This window comes from Cebidichthys violaceus, unplaced genomic scaffold (assembly GCF_023349555.1).
Source record: "Cebidichthys violaceus isolate CVI_PGR_0920_01 unplaced genomic scaffold, fCebVio1.0.p SCAF_26, whole genome shotgun sequence".
NCBI classification, from domain to species: domain Eukaryota; kingdom Metazoa; phylum Chordata; class Actinopteri; order Perciformes; family Stichaeidae; genus Cebidichthys; species Cebidichthys violaceus.
The window spans coordinates 926,097-942,434 of NW_027176439.1; the positions used below are offsets into that span (position 1 = coordinate 926,097).

Sequence of the window (16,338 nt, forward strand, 5' to 3'; positions counted from 1 at the left end):
CCTCACCTGAGGAGAAGCCTGAAGGGGTATTACCAAATCTAAGAGAAGTCCCAGAGTTCATGTCCCGTGTGAAACAAAAAGTCAGACTTTACTTATTTCGTCACGTGAATATGAGTTGCTAGTCATGTGAGTCGTGAGACACTCCTTAGTCACAAAAGTCGTTAGTATCGCCAGTTCCATGTGCCTCTAGTCACGGCAGTTGTTAAGCACTGGCTAGTCACAAGAGTCATTAGTATCGTTAGTTACATAAGCCACTAGACATGTGTGTTGTTAGGCACCAGCTAGTCTCAATAGTCGTTAGTATCATTAGTTCCATGAGTCGCCAGTCAAATGACTCGTTAGGCATTTGCTTGAAACGTTATTCGCTAGTATCGTTATTATCGTTAGTTACATAAGCTAGTCACGTGTGTCGTTAGGCACTAGCTACTTACAAGAGTCGTTAGTATCGTGAGCTCCACCTGCCGCTATAGTCATAAGAGTTGTTAGTATTGTTAGTTCCACCTGCTGCTAGTCGCGTGACTTGTTAGGCAGTCACAAGAGTTGTTAGTATCGTTAGCTCCATGTGCTGCTAGTCACAAGAGTTGTTAGGCATTGGTTAGTCACAGAGTCGTTAGTATCGTTAGTTACATAAGCCACTAGACATGTGTGTTGTTAGGCACCAGCTAGTCTCAATAGTCGTTAGTATCGTTAGTTCCATGAGTCGCCAGTCATATGACTCGTTAGGCATTTGCTTGAAACGTTATTCGCTAGTATCGTTATTATCGTTAGTTACATAAGCTAGTCACGTGTGTCGTTAGGCACTAGCTACTTACAAGAGTCGTTAGTATCGTGAGCTCCACCTGCCGCTATAGTCATAAGAGTTGTTAGTATTGTTAGTTCCACCTGCTGCTAGTCGCGTGACTTGTTAGGCAGTCACAAGAGTTGTTAGTATCGTTAGCTCCATGTGCTGCTAGTCACAAGAGTTGTTAGGCACTGGCTAGTCACAGAGTCGTTAGTATCGTTAGTTACTTGACTCGCCAGTCATATGACTCGTTAGGCATTTGCTTGAAACATTATTCGTTAGTATCGTTAGTATCGTTAGTTACATAAGCCACTAGTCACGTGTGTCGTTAGGCACTAGCTAGTCTCAAGAGTCGTTAGTATCGTCAGTTCCATGTGCCGCTATAGTCATAGGAGTTGTTAGTATTGTTAGTTCCACCTGCTGCTAGTCGCGTGACTTGTTAGGCAGTCACAAGAGTTGTTAGTATCGTTAGTTACATGCCAGTCACTTGACCCGAAAGGCACTCGCTAATCATGTTTACGTCAGCTACGATCTCTTCCTTACCCTAACTAAGATGTTTGTTGCCCGGACCAAACCCTCCTGTGAAGACAGGAGTTTATTTTAAAAAGCCACTATGCATGTAACTAGTGTTTAATGACACACTGTCCCCTCACAAAACTGACACAAGAAGGGTAACCTAGAGACGTCATAGTTTTGTAGGTTTTTCCGTGAATCCTTGTTATACCTGGACCCTGGTCTGGCCTCCTGCCGTGGTTCTATCATATGCATTGAATGTGTTATAACTCCGTTACACATGACATCTATTGCACTTATGTCCATCCTGGGAGAGGGATCCCTCCTCTGTTGCTCTCCCAAAGGTCTCTTCCTCTTTTCTCCCCGTTAAAGGTTTTTTTTTGGGGGGAGTTTTTCCTGTGTGAGAATGTGAGGGTTCCGGTACAGAGGATGTCGTATGTGTACAGATTGTAAAGCCCTCTGAGGCAAATTTCTAATTTGTGATTTTGGGCTACACAAAAATAAATTGAATTGAAATTGAATTGAATAGTTTGAAGTGTAAGGTGGCTGACCATGTCTTTATATATTATATTTGGACAGAGTCGTACGTTTGTGCACGTAGTTGCCAAGTGTGAGAGGTGCCAAAGAGATGCCTGACTGAGTGCTGAGATTTGTGGCACACGGTCATCTAAAAGCTTTACAGAGTAAGGTGGCCGGGTGTTTCAGTGGGGAAAATAGGGTGCTGGGTCCATTAAGGCTATAGCTGTCCGGTCCTATAGTGTATCTGCATTTGCAGTTGAGCTCTGTAAAAGGCCTCGTCTCCCGAGTTTCTATCTGCGATTTCCACGGACAGAATCTCCAGGTGCAGCCGATGAGTGGCGGCCGTGTGTGGTTGGCTCCATCGGGCCGTGACCTCCCAGCACACTCTGGGGGCAGCTTGCAACAGGGTGTGAAGCGGCCGGAAACTGAAAGTCCACAGCGCCGAGTGTGAGGTACTGAGAATGGCCTCCTTTGGGGTTGGGAGTGAGTTGCTGCCCCCCAAAAAAAGAAATAGCACACTTATCTTTAGGTCTCGTTTTAAGAGTGACGGTAAGATCAAAAAACGTGTTGGTGCGGCGTCGTGATGTCCTGACACATCTGTCCTGAGTCTGTGTGCTTAATTAAACTTAGATGCACCAGGGACGAGATTGTTTTTATTGTAAACATTACTTTTAACACAATTATCCGTCTCTGCTAACGGTACATGATGAATGGATTCTGTACCGTTTGCATTCAGCTTTGTTCTGCTGGGATTATAAGTGTTGATAGACTCCAAAAATGATTCACTTCCAAGATGCTGGAGTACCAAAAAAAGGAGTTTTGTTTGACCTCCACTTACCTGCCCCTCTGGGCTTTGCAATTATGAGATCACATGGAGTGCACGGAGGGGAGTAGAGGTAGTAACACCAGAAGTTTTCCCGCTGGATGTTTCACTGTGTAAACAGAACCATGCAAAAAGCCCCCCCCCCCCCTTTTTTCTTTCAGCCCTTCATAACTTAAACCATTTGAGAGATGCAGCTTTTTTCCCCCTCTCTTAGAAACCTCCCGTGTAAAATTAAGTGATTTAAAGCATATCTTCCTGCATTCAGAGAAGAGAGACAGAATTTAAACAAAACAAGCAAAATATGATATTTTCCCACCTCTTCCTTTGCCAAAAAATTGGATCAGGAAGATGTTTATTTTCCTTTGAGAGCCCCACTCTGTTTAAAATTGAACCCACATTTGTGCGCTTAATGCCGCTGCTCTTTGAAACTGTTTAACAGGTAATCCTGATACAGTTTGACGAGGCTTGACCTCGGCGGTGTATTTACATTACACATGATATATTCCAGACATACATCCAAACATGTGTTGTGCCTTTTTTCCCATGTACTTTACATTCATATTCTACTGTATGTATGTTTTTTAGCATTCATAGCGCACTTTGCTCGTATTTATACATATGTTACAAATGCTTTATTTTCATATTAACATCAGCAGTATGAAGAACATGGACACGGTTTGGATTTGTTCCCTCTGTTCTCTGTTGCACCTACGATCCTCTTTATAAAAAGTGTCAAGTTACCCACGTTAATCTTCGATAGGGTTCAATAATAAGACCACCCAGCGTCGTGAGGTATCTTTCTGAGGGCCTTTTGAAACACATGACTCAAGCTCCTATCTGCCAGACTCCTCAAACCCGAGGATCAGTCCCTCTAACGCGTTCCAGGTCTTCATATCCACTCCTCTTTTAATGCAAAGCAGTCCCTGTCCCACACGCATTTTTCTACTTTTTTCCGATTATTTTGTACTGGGGTAAATAATAATACATACATACAAATTGTTATCATTATATTATTTTCTTAAAGTGTATGTTCTGGGCATTATCTTATCTTATCGCATACATAATTTGCATTCAGAACAGATATCTGGCTTTATTGGATAAAGCCAGGATTCTTATTTCATTATGTTACAGTCATTTAGCAGACTTTTATCCAAAGCGACTTACAATTCAGTATCTATCTACACACTGTAGACGCAGCTACGGGAGCAATGTTGGGGTTAAGTGTTGGACATATTGGACATATTGACAGAGTAGGAGCCGGGGATCGAACCGCCGACCCTCTGATTGAAAGGCGGCCCTACTCTCCACTTAGCCATGGTCACCCCTGTTGACATTAATAGTATCAAAGGTCTTTACAAAGACAATTTTCATTATCTCTTTTTTATCGCATAAGTCAGAAGCCATCAATAATTGCATTTTTGTCATGTTTTTAGAGTTAAAATGTTGTATTAATCAGGCTATGAATGATATGTAAAATCCTCAAAAATATAGATGAATGTATGTAAGTGCTCCTTTCAGGCTCAGAGTCTGAGAAAATTGTTTGAGGAAACAACCTTAAAATATATGTATTAAAGAGGCAATCCTTAAAACTTTAGTCCTGATTGATTTAATTTCTTTTTGAGTGAAAACAATTGTATTGTGCTCAGACTTTAAGCAGTCTGAAGTCTTGGGCTGCGACCAAAATTCCATACTAACGCCTTATTTTAGACGACCAGTTTGTATATATACTGTATATATTTATATACAGTATATATAAATATTGAATTACTTTCATCAGTGGGCGATCGGCTCAATCACCATTGTGTTACCTCCTTCGGCGATAGGTAGTGACTTAACAGACATTTATTTAGAATAAAAAAATATTTCATATTTCCTAATGTAGTAAAATAAACACCTAATTGTGTATTTTGGTGTTTTTCCACTCGAAGGCATGTTTTGAGGGCAAAATGTCAAAATTGATCAGTGAATGAAAAATGTATTTCAAAATGTTTTTTCCTGTGGCATCTCCCTTTTAAGTAGCATTAGAGTCACTCTATCATGCATGTTTTAAAAGACCCACCAACTTAATCCAAAAATAATAATCCTCTCTTTCTTCTAGTTGAATCCAACATTTTCTTTTTAACGCATTTAAAATCTAAATCAAACACAAATTGCCCAATTTGTTTCATTTGACTTTAAACTTTCACTGTCTTTGTCGTGAGCTCACCCAAGTGTTCGCCGACACAGTCTCAAATATCACCCACTTCATTTGTCATAAAAAGGTTTCATCACTGTGGAGACAAGGACTGTTCGGACACAGAGAATCATTCATTTTTTGGGGCGCAGAATGGACGAGGAAAAAGAAAAATACTTAAAGCTGAGTTATTGGCTCCCATTTAAATGGATGACACATTCATTGTCGTCTTCCGTCTCATTTATCAGAGCTCCTTTGTCTCTCCTTTCATGTCCTGCTCAGCCTTTCAAGTCAGGTTGAAATTACACCTGTCACTTAATACACTCGTCAGGTTCATCTGTCTCTTCTGTCCCGGCCCAAACGGCCTTACAAAAGATTGATAGCAGATGGGACTCTTCATGAACAGAGCTCCTCTTCTCCTTTTGTGTTTAAGGCAAACGAATACTATGAAGTGAGTCCTATTCTGCATTCAAAGTACTGACTTTAATACATTTTTCCCCCCTATAGTTATTGGTCTGTAGAAGGAGCCCTCCGCTATCTTTCTGATCAGCTGAACTCGTAAAGCTTTGCCCTCATTGTGCTTCCACTTCCCCGGCCCTGTTGCGTAAAGCTGCCTCGCTGCCAAAAGTCACACACAAACAAAAGCTGCACCTGGGCAGCTTTGGCTCTATTTACACTGGGTAAGAAGTTAAGTTTTTTATCAAATCCAGGTCACACCTGCGCAGGATGCCTGAGGGGTGTCCATTGTTGGAAGGTTCACATGTGAAACTGAAAGGTGTGCTGCCACCACCCACTCTGCTGCCTGTTTGTTCTCAGTTTGTTGAGAAGGCTCCGATGGGATCAGTGTGTGGAAATAGCAACACAAATTAATGTTAAACTAATGAATGTGCACTGTTAAAAGCAGCTATGCATGAAGCACTAATGTACTGACATTTATAGGGTTCTTCCGCCAAAACTGAAACGCACACGCAGAGATTTTGCCAACGACTAGAAAAAGGATTGAAATAAATTAGATAAATGAAAGCCATGTGCCAAATTCTAGTGAGTGCAGCAGTTCATAAGGAAAGTAGCAGACATGTTCAGAAATGCCCCGTCTTGCAATGTTAAGATATCATGTGAGAAATTGCTTGTTGCCAAATCTGCACCAAAAAGTAGTCTAACCTTCCACCAAATTTAATTTAAATATGTGACCCTGTTTTTGAATTAACTCACAAACACTTGTTAGTTAGTTAGTTAGTTATAGTAATGGGATATAAAGCATAAAGTTATTGGTAGTGCTAATAATCAATGATATCAGAATGCTTTGCTATTAAAATAAACATTACTGATGAATCTCCCTATTAATTTAGTTTTAAAGTTCTTTTAATAAAAGATGAATCTGTCCAGTATACACCACAAGGACTCTGCCTTGATACGTGCTGCTTCTGTGAGACAATATTCTTTAAAGGAAAATGTAGTTTGGCATGATGATCAAAACTACCAGAATATGACAGAAGGGATTAAGTTACCTTAAACTATTTGAAAAAGTATCATGTCAACCAAATCACATTCATTAAATGTAATGAATTATATCAGACTAATAGCATGAGATGGTATCATTTAATTAACAGTGAATAACATGTGGTTACCCATGGTGCATTACAAAGAAATTACATGACAGACATGATGACTGATGATGATGTGTTTCACCTTCATCAAATGTTGTTGACCAAAGAACATAATGTACCCTGAAAGTAAATATTCACTCCCCTTAAATATATATTAAATATGTTTCTTATTGTATCGGTGAAGCCGATCACTCACTCTGTAACAAGAGGGAACGTCATTTAAAACAATAAAGAGGGACTGTTTGCTCTCGGCTCATTCCCAAACAGCAGCAGCAGTGTCACAGAAGTCAGTTTTGTTGTGTCAGCAGAAAAAAAGAGGTCACATTCAACCTGTCAAATGTCTTGAACAAGAAAAAGAAAATTAACAAAGCATTAATCCAAAGATTTTAACACGTGAACGATATGGTGCTCAGTTCATGAGTAGATTGAGCGTGAAACATCCTCCAGAAGAACTCACAAATACATAATGTGAGAAACTTTATACCATTAAAAAACATGAAAATGTATGTTAGGAATCAGCCAAAACTACAAAAAACTCAAAAAAAAGCATAAGTTCAAATAAATAAGTAATCTCTAACTTATTCCAGTTGATTAATAACTTAATGTTTCCAAAGCTCCTGAATATATCTCACTCTTGAAAGCATCTAATTCAGTTTTTTGTGCCGTTTTTGTTTTGTTTTCTAAATTTAGTTGGCCTAGTTGATACCAAAACAGTGAAATTCCATGATTTTGAATATCCAATTGGATACGTGATAAAAATCAAAAACAAAACATAATACTATATATCTATATACTTCAAAATGCAGTCCTGTAGTACCGCTTGCATACTGTTTGTTGCAGATTTATTATCAATACCTGACGATTCGCCTCAAGTTTCTCACCAAAAACAAAATTTTACAAGATTGTATTTGAACACATCATGATGATGTAACATTTTTGCAGAATGGTGGTAATGGTGCAAATGGAGGTGCAGTTTGTCTGATTAATTGTTCATCAGAGTGACGGCCTGTGGGAAGAAGATGTGTGTTGTTGTTGTGATTGCTGACAGCCAGTAGTTAACTTGGCCAAGAATGAACATTTAAGAACTTATGCAGTTCACCAAAGGGCAACGACCACAGACCAGTGTGGACATTTTAAAGATAATGTGTATACTATTTTGGAAAAGGTGACAACAATGGTTTTACATTATCAGATATTTAACTCATCTTACTGTCATTTCATTCATTGCAGATTTTTTATTTTTTTTGAAGACATTGAGAAAATCTCTCCTGATATTTTCCTCCTTTTAAGCTATTTTGTGAAACAAATTTTGTCGGTTTAGAAATTATTTTTCAGTCTCCCACCCTTTCGGTTGTGGAATTTAGCTGGTTGGCCTGCGCTGCGTGTCTCATGCCCAGAGGGGACATCCCGCATAAAGGAAGTGTTTGTCTTTGGTCTGTGGACCCAGCGAGTTCTGTATTGATAAGCTCCTGTCGCTATAGATAATAAGGTGGTCAGTCATGCAGCCCAGAGATCAAGTATAGCATTGAAATTAAAGAGGAAATTCCCAGCCCTATTGCGTTACAAGGCCGTGTGTGTGTCCCCGCTGCCCGGTCCCTTTTGTCCCTGTCATGGGCAGTAAAAATAACAATGGCAAGTTTGATTTCAAAGCATGCAGGACCACGGTGGACGGCCTTTAGAAAAGGAAAGAGTCCTGCAGGGCTATCATATGGCCTTGACTTGAATGGTGTCACAGAGTTGTGGAGAGGTGGGGAGAAGGCCCCAGAAGTTTGCAACCATCTATCAAATGGACAAAAAAAAGGACTTTTTTTTTGTCTGGAGAAGCGACCATTGTGATATTTGAGATCACCTGATCGGCATCTATTTCCTTCTTAAGACTTGATTCCACCTGATACAGAAAAACCTACACGCTATATACCCTAAAATGACCAACCCTGTTGTTCTAACTGTTGTATTTTTTACTTAGGCTGCACTTTCTCACAGTTACAGGTCGAACATTTAACTGTGAAATATTACTTTTGGCTGATAACAAGACGTGGATTTCATGGCCGGTGTCTTAGTCTATAAAAAGAAAATGGATAGCCGAAGCATTATGTGTTATGTTAGTCCGCACAGCCAACATGGCAGCTGTGCCCCGTCTCTCAATGCCCCCAATCTGCCACAGAGGGATTTAGGAAAGGAATGAGGGAAACTGAACTGCCCGCATGTTATACAATTTGTCTCCTAGAGCTTTTCTTGATGAATTCCACTTGAAAGATAATAATAGATTAATTTGATTCATGTGTATTTGAATTATTTCGACAGCGTTTCCTCTGAGAGATGCCGCTGCTGGAGCTTTTTTAACGTGCAACATTTTCTTGAATGAGAGCATAATTAGTTGGTTGAGTCACAAAAGCCAAATCCAGTGAGAACACGCCGAGGGCCAATTTGGATGCCGTCGCAGGGCGGATGAAAGGTTTTGTTTATCCACGAAATCAAACAAGCACATATCCCCAGAATGCAAGCGGCACTACTCGACTCACTGTTTTGCCTGGATGAGATGCGCTGTAATGATTTCTTCTGCGCCCTCCTCCTCCCTCCTGTGAACAGCTGCTATTGTCCAGAGACATCGCCCCAAAAATGTGGCCTCCTGGACCAATTTCAGAGCGAATGAAAACGGATACACTTAATCTAATCTCTCCTTCTTTTTTTCTTTTTTTTTTAACTCAATGCCGTTTTGGTGGTTTTTCTAAAATGTTGGGAATACATCATGATCAAAGCTGTCAGCTTGGTATCAGAGGAAGTCTTGCATTAAGTAGAGGCCATCTGGGAGTCTGGATAAACTATGGTCTTTGTCGCCCGTCCTTAGGAGCTCTCACTTTTGACACAGCTGAAGATTTATTGGGAAGGAGATTGTTGAAGGGATTACTTTATTTTCCTTTCTCCTATCTCTAAATCTACATCTCCGACATCACAGGCAACATAGACTGTAGATACAGGAACCTTGTCGCCCTTTTGCACTGCAACACTTTAACAGCCTGTAACCTGGGGCTTTTGAAGAACTTTGATTTATCAATGTATTCTAAAAACTTTTGGCTATACACCATTATAAAAGCAAATCAGGACTGGCTATATGTCATGTCTTTGTGGTGTTTGGTGGCCAATTGAAGTAAACGGTTTCAGGTCAAGACAACAACTTAAGAATGCTCCATTATTCTACTACTTTTTCTAAATAGTTGGTTATCCAGGATGATACAGATGCAGTAGTAAAATGGTTGTTATCGTTGTCCTTGTTGTAATGCAACGATTTATTTGACACTTTGCTAAGACCCGCCCTCGAACGCAGACTGGCCAATCACAGCGAAGCATTGGCTCTGCTCCATAGACTCTCATGCAAACGTTTCAGGTTTTCTTAATTTTTCAGGCTGGTTTAGTGGATTTTGAGCTTGTCACTGTTACACATTGTGTAAAAGTGCAGGCTGGTCTCATTCAGCATTTGTAGAAAAAGCTACAGAAAATAATGGACCCTAATTCGCGGATATCCCACGAGGATGGGTCCAACAAATCATGATCTTTCATCCAGGAAGCCACTGTTTGTTCCTCATGTGAAACAGGAAGTCAACGTTGATGTTTTTGTCACTTAACTTTTGTGCTTCAGTAACGGCACACGTGGTTATTTTAACCCAAACGACGATCTCTTCCGAAACCTAACTAAGTAGTTTTGTTGCCTAAACTTAACTGAGTTTATTTTGAAACCCCTAACCCTAACCCTAACCCATGTAACGATCGAAAACGTTGCTGACTTTCAGAAGAAAACACACGAAAAATGAGAAATAATGTTTTGTAAGATATCATACAAAACCGCTAAATTGAATTATGATAGTTAGCACATCATTAGCTAGCGTTAGCACTTCTATGCTACGCTAGCTACTGAAGGTAAACTGAATGTTACAATTGCTGCTTTTTACTTTTTAATGATTGTAACAGTGACTACAGACCTACCCGGCTTTAAAGGATCAGTATTGTTCCTTTATTTCCTCCTCTTACTCTTCATCTCTTACACTGTGATCTGTAGACTTTAGCTTCTCCCTGTCAGAGAAGAGTTGTACTCTGTGAGGTAGAAATCATCCATCGCTGTAATCAATCATTATTTACGGCCATGTTATCTTTTGCATTCCTTTCATTTGACTTTTCATTGACTTCTTCACTCCAGCTCCCATCCATGTATTAGGAAGACACAGTGTGCATGTGCTTGTCATGTGTGAGGGAGGATAGAACGTCAGTGTTAAATACTACCTAAAGGATTCTGGCTTGTCCCTGGAGGAATGTGCACCTGCCATGTGCAGGCGGTGTTTTTTTTGCATACTCCTTTGGCTCAAAACACTTTGCGAAGCCGGTCCTGTATTAAACCTGTTATACGCTCTGAAATATAGTCATTTAAATACCTTTAAATCAACGGGAATGGATGGAAATCAGAGTATATAAAACATCTTAAAATCAGTCTCTGCTTAATTTATTCTTCAAATTAATTTACAGCCTCACATTCTCAAATGATAATATATAAAGTTGTATCGATGCACCTGAAGCATACCATTCATTGCAGCCTTTGTTTATTCTTCTGCCTCCCACCCTTCTTACATCATCCCTTTGGATTTCCCTCCAAAACAGTGATTAGATCATTCCAGTTTGTGTCTGGACCCATCTTCTCGTCGGGGAGGGAAGCCAAAGGGTTACTCACAGTCTGAACTCGACTTGTGAGACTGATCTGGTCTGTGAGGCTGCAGGTGCAGTGAAGATTTATCTTCTAAGCACTTTGTAACTATACCGTACCCTTTTCAATGAATCGAATACATATCTGTTCTAAAGGAGGACAGAGCACAAATCATCAACTGATCTAGATCCTCTATTTGGGTCAATTTATATCTAATCTCTTCAAATAATGCAGGAAAGGTCTGTTTTGTATTGGCAAAAAGGAGTAAGTTGTAACTGATTTGAAATAGAAGAGAAGTCAAACCGACCTTGTTGTTGTTCGCATCAAGAACACTCTTCCCAGCCCCATCAGGACTATCCGTCTGTTTACGCCTTTCAAATCAAAGATATAAATCCAGCTGCTGCCTAGCATCATTTCAAGACATGGCAACTAATTTGTGGAACGACATCCAGGCGGCAACCTCCGACTCTAAAAAGTGAAGCCAATGTGGAACTGTCTTAAACTTGCTTTCAATTTAAGGGCCATTAGGGGGCGACTCCTCTGGTTGTATAGAAGTCAATGAGAAAATAACTTCTCTCTTGATTTATTACCTCAGTAAACATTGTAAACATGAGTTTATGGTCTCAATCTCTAGTTTCAAGTCTTCTTCAATACAGCATGATGTTCATTTAGTAAATTATGGTCCATTTAGAGTCAAACAGACCATAAAGGGCGGGGCTACCTTGTGATTGACAGGTTGTTACCTTGGCGTTGTCTAGTTTGGGTGTTGTCAGCGGTTTGTCTTAGAAATGTAACCCTCTCCCAGTGTGTTTTCACTTAATGAAAGTTAATCGTTTCTTTTTGATAGCCTAAAGATGCTTTATTCAGCGTTTGGTTGCACTTAGCTCCACCCTCTCGTGTCTCTTCTGGTTGCAAACAAACAAGATGGCGACAACCAAAGAGCTGAACTCGTGGCTTTAAAAACCAATGGATGACGTCACGGTGACTACGTCCACTTCTTATGTACGATATATGATCACATCCTGTAAGACTCAATTAAATGCCGTTGACTTTGATCAACTGGATCATAGTAATGGGAGTTTCCAGCATAGGAATGCATCAAACTGGCCCCCCATCCTCTTCAAGTAGAGCTTTAATCTTTTTTTCTGCAGCTCCAGTTATCAGCCTGTGAAATGCTTGCTTCCTTTCGCCTCCCAAGGATGAAAGATTCAGCCTTTCCACTTATTTGGTTTATTCTTAAAGCGCTACCAAGCTAACAAGGTGTAGCCTTGTGAGCGGTGAAGGAATCCATTTATGGTCAAAACATTGATACCCAATCTGGGAATTCAGCTAATGCTTATCCGCTCTCAGCAACATATGGAGCACATTCTTCAGAATCTCCTTTTGTTTTATCACTACACACTGGACTGCTCTGGCTGTGTATTATTCCACCTGAGTAAATACTGGACGGCATCTCTGCTGCTTAGAGCGGCGCACATGTCCTCCAGAGGCGTCCGGGCTGCAGCCCCTGCACCTTCTCTCCTTCTCTTTGGCCCAATAACAGTCCCGTCGCCTCCCTGCCATGAGAGAGAGTCCAGGGCTTTGTGTTTTTGATTTGTGTCCTGGGAGACCAGCTGCTATTGATGGACAGTTTCTCATCAGGTCAGTGTCAGTGTGTCTCCCTAGTTTCCTACTCGCTGTCCCACTAAAAAAATGCCAAAGATTTGAGCTCATGGTTTAACTTTCATGCTTCTAAAATCTAGACAGGCCACATTCTCCGCATATTTCCATGTCATTGTAATGCTTATTAACACGTGTATGAGGTCCTTGCCAGAGACAATTGCAGATGGGTTGAGTCTATTAACAAATACAAGGGGATTTTGAATCAGTCACATTTGAATTACCTGCTGTTGAACAAAGGATATCATTCTCTTTTGTCATTGAGAAAACGTATTCATGTATGTCATCTAAGCATTGAACCTTTATATAACACGTTTTGTTAGACACTTAGAACCTCTAGATTATTAATATGGTTTCATAAAAAGGAAAGAAAAACACAAAAATACATAAACAAATAATAAAATATTGCAACGTTGTTTTATTAATGTAATTAGGAAAAGAAAATAAACTAAAGGTTACACACATTAGCTACACAAAGATGTAGTAACATGAGAAAGAATAAACATACAATGTGTGCAGCTCATTTAAAATGAATCCAAACCTATATATCATGTTGAGAACTTATCTGACACTTAAGGCTGATATATTTCACATATAGGTGTTGAAACTGATAGAGGATTTTGCTTTAATGAGCTTTGTTGGAAGTGAAAATGTGCACGCCCATATTTGTCAGAAAAGCAATATGTAACCTATTTATCTCCGTCAGATAGTGAGCTCCGAAGACTTGTTTGCGATGTATATCAAATGCTTCAGGGTGGTTATTTATGAGTTAATGTTGAGGTATATCCAGGCACAGTTTTTCATACTTAAATTGTTGTAAGATTTTAGGAATTTTCCGTTTTGACCGACAGTGTTTTACATTTTCTGAGGTAATCATAAAGGTTCAAATATTTTATTTATTTATTTAGGTTATATATATTGTCATCCAGAGTTTTGTTACCCAGGTCATTTGGTTCGTTATGTTTCTTGTTCTTTTTTTTATTATTAGATTATTTTCTTTTATTTTCATCTTTTATTGAAAGCAGTTTTAAGCTACACGAATGGCCCCGACCTGTTTGGTCATTTTTAAATGCATTTTATCAAGAAATGCCTATTTCGCCCTCCGACTATGCTAGTTGTTTGCCTTCCTTTCATGTCATGTGTTAAATGCAGACATGCAGTGTCAAGTAGGAAGAACGATCGAGACATTAGCCGGTATGCTAACGGTCAGTAATGGATAAAATAAACGATAAAATAAAGCCTCAGGTCTATGTTCAGCCTTCTTAAAGGTGCACCGATACAATCTAAATTTATAGTCATCAGTTATAAAAACAAAATTTGACCAAAATAACCTAAATAATAATAACCAAAATAATAGGCCTATAGTCCAGCCGTCCACTAATCAGAGGCCGTACGGTCCGTGCACGTTTTGATATATATATATATATATATATATATATATATATATATATATATATATATATATATATTTTCTTTTATTGGATTAAATCCAAAGTGGCAGGAACCTTCATCTCGTCCTCCAGGAGACCTGGAGGACTGCTCATTTCAGCAGATATCTCTGCAACACATCACATAACTTCAACATTGTAACTTCTTCACATTCTGCTTTCAATGTTAATTCATTCATTCTGAATTAAAACTTTGGCCAGATCTTACGCATTGCACCTTTAAAGACGCGGGTACAGGCTGGGTTTTCGGGTCCTTTGGAGAACTCTGTGGCCTGCGTCTCACTCAGGAAACGCAGCCTAATTCTTTAACTGTTATCTGATTTCACTTTTCACTCCCATTCTTTTTAGTAAGCTGTGTCAATAACACGGGGCCAGATGCTTTTACATTTTGTTTACATATTGTTCTAAACACTGTGAGAAAGATCATTCCTGGGGAGAATCCTCAAACAGGAAATGCTAAGTTTTCCTGCTGCAGGAACGTCGGTTCGGTTGAAATAAATAAAAGTAGAACTGAACAAAAAAAAAAGGAAAAGAAACTCACACTTATTATATATAAAAAAGGAAGAATGCATCACACCACTGCCCTACTTTTATTTTGAAATCTCTTTTGAATCCAGCACAGAAACCACTGGTCTCACAAATGGCTAAATGATTTATGTTTATTACCGGAGCTTACTACAGCACATTTTTTTGTCTGCACTCCAAATCACACACACACATATCCAAACTAACATTTGGCCACAGCTACCACAGTGGCTGGCCAGAACTTACCTGCTGCTTGAACTATTTGCTTTAGTTACCTACCAAAGTGGCTGGTACAGTAGATAAAACCTCCAAACCACAGCCAGAATTCCCCAGTATTTAGCTGAGGGCTGGTTTTTACTTCCCATCCTGCTCTCTCTTTTTTTTTTTTTTTTTTTCTCAAATGTGGCGCCCTTACAGTACTTCCAGCTCGACTTTATTTATCAGCTACGTATTTCCAGCCACCATCTGGCCCGGCTGATATCTCGGCGGTGGGCTGGTTGTAGTATGGATATCCCCCCTCGTTTATCTTATCCCCCCACGAGGAAAAAAACAAAACAAAATCTACCCATCTTGTCCTTGCAGAGAGAAGTCTGATATCAGCCAGCAGAGACCAGGAAAAGGGTGAAAAAGATAAACATGTTTGCATTACCAGACATGTAGCATTGCTCTTATTGCTTTGGACAATGTTAGTGTTGTCTTAAACCACAAGGCCCCCCCCCCCCCATTTTTTTTTTTTTTTGGGGGGGGGGGGGGTATTTCAGAGCCACGGAAAGCAGAGATCAAACGGAATCACAGTCTCTATTATTCTTTTCCTCTTGCAGGGCTGAACTGAAGTGCATTTCATGCTTTGAAAAACACTGTGAATTCCTTGTGCTGCAGTGTGACAGCCGGCCGATTGCAGGAGTCTCATGGCGAGCCCAAAGGGGGGGAGCTTCTCAGCAGAGCTGCAGGCCAACTAAAACAGAGTCATGTTTGAACACCTATTTCCACTGGGAAGGGGGGGGGGGGCTCAGGGAGCTTTAATCAGGATCTTAAAACAGGCGAGCCTTTGATAGAGACTCCGCTCTGTACATTTATCTGATTCCTCTGAGGGCAGCGCTGGCTTATGTCATCCACTTTTGATCCTACTTTTTTTTGGAGCACGGGGTGTCGGACGTATCTCTGCTGCCGATAACACACTGGTCAAGTTGTGATGTAGAGAAAGAAGAAGAGAACAAAAAAGCCACATCCGAAGTACATGAGTTTGTGTGGTATGTTGTACCTCCCACGTTTTTTTTGTTTTTTTTGTTTCTCTTCGTCCTGTATGGAAACGGCGCCATTAATTTTCCGAGCGCTGTCATAAACATCACCTCCCGGTTAAAGAGGAGTTGTGACAGGGTGCTGCCCCACAATGTGCGAGGGCAACAATATTTGACTTGGACGCGTTCCTGGTGATGAGGCCAAAACCCTGCAGCAGGCCTCTTGGCAGATGTCATGCCTGAGTGCATTGGAATAATGCTGATAGGAGCCGAGCTGGACTGGACTGTACCCGTGACGGGCTCGGCTTTAATCTGTGCATCAATGTTCAGAGCACACCACGTCTTCTGCATACAGTTACATT

The 16,338-nt window shown here is 40.2% G+C and overlaps 1 protein-coding gene across 1 annotated transcript in view; it reads left to right on the top strand.

Moving 5' to 3' along the window:
- cfap299 (cilia and flagella associated protein 299) overlaps nucleotides 1-16,338 on the top strand; it is a 74,940-nt gene that overhangs the window by 18,013 nt on the left and 40,589 nt on the right. The window lies entirely within an intron of this gene.